This window comes from Apium graveolens, chromosome 7 (assembly GCF_009905375.1).
Source record: "Apium graveolens cultivar Ventura chromosome 7, ASM990537v1, whole genome shotgun sequence".
Classification (NCBI taxonomy): domain Eukaryota; kingdom Viridiplantae; phylum Streptophyta; class Magnoliopsida; order Apiales; family Apiaceae; genus Apium; species Apium graveolens.
The window spans coordinates 52,036,469-52,038,000 of NC_133653.1; positions in this window are offsets into that span (position 1 = coordinate 52,036,469).

Below are 1,532 nucleotides of genomic sequence, written 5' to 3' on the forward strand. Positions count from 1 at the left end.
ACTACTAAGCTCAGCATCAATTATTGTATGCCATTAATCTTTAAACTCACAGATCGAGTTCATACTTGGAGAAACTTATTACTCTCTTTTGCATGAAGAGCTAAATTGATCAGAGTTGTTCTATTCTCTAGTCTACACACTTTATTCTTTCGGGTGCAGTTCATAAGCTTATATAACGGATTTTTATCAGGTCTATATGGAAAGGTGATTTTGATAAAGTAGGTGGAGCTAAGGTCAGTTGGGAGAAAGGATGTCTGCCTCATCAGGAAGGAGGGTTGAATTTAAAAAACCCTAGAGACTGGAATCAAGCCCTTACCCTCTCACTACTCTGTAAGGTGATCGGTAACTCTGGTTCTCGCTAGTTATCTTGGATAAATAAAACAGCCCTCAAAAGACACCACTTCCGGTCTATGCATATCCCCACTGACTATCCTTGGATATGGAGAAAGATTCTCAATCTTAGATCACTGGCTTTTCAGTTTATTTCATATAATATTGGGAATGGTCTTAGAACTTCCCTCTAGTTTGATCGTGATGGCAGAACACTTGTTTGGCCACTAATTGTAATATCCGGATATAACGTATATTTATTTTTGTCAATAAATAAACATAATGTGATTATTATGTGAATTTTTGGTGAATTACCTCTTAATTGGTATATGTGTTATATGTTTATATGTGATATAATTTGTGAATTTTAATTTTTATATGTCCAAAATAAAGTATAGATAATTTTGATATTTTTCTACTAATTTATATGTTCTTATATTATTTTATAAAGGATTTACGGATTTAATAAATTACTTTTCAGATTAATTATAAATTATCTTGAATAATCAGGAATCGTCCAACTTCAATCGTTTTTACGTTTATACTACCCGAAAGTCTATGGAAAACTCATTTCTAAACTAATTTGATTATTCCGAGCATTTTTCATGTTTTAACTTTTTCGATCCGGGATACAGTTTTATCTGTGGATTTCCGACGCAAATTTTACGATAAAATTTTTATTTCGGTAAATTGATAAAACCCGTATTTTCAAGAAACATGATATTTTTATTAAACTATTATATTATCTTTTCGCAATTCGTGTAACCAAAGCACTGACACCAAGACTGTATGTACAAAAAGCCTGGTTTTGATAATTATCCTAAAATCGGTACCGAATTGGATTAGTTTTATTAATACTTAGGGATTAAGTATTAAATTTTTATATCCGATATATTGCAACGGGGTACCAATATTCCGTAAATATAAATAGCCAATATATTATCTTATGTGGTACAGATAAACACAAATAATCAGTTAAATTATATGATTTTAAGAGAAAAACCCTAAAATTCACCGTGTTCTTCATAATCAAACAAGGATTAGAAGGCGTTATTGAACTTCAATTTGGGCGTGCAAGTAGTTGAATCGAAGCTCGTGGCAAGTAGAATCAAGTTTCATAATTCATACTACTGCTGATTTAACAGGTTATTTACTAATTATTTTATTAAATTTGAATTTATTTATGATTAAATTGGGACTTT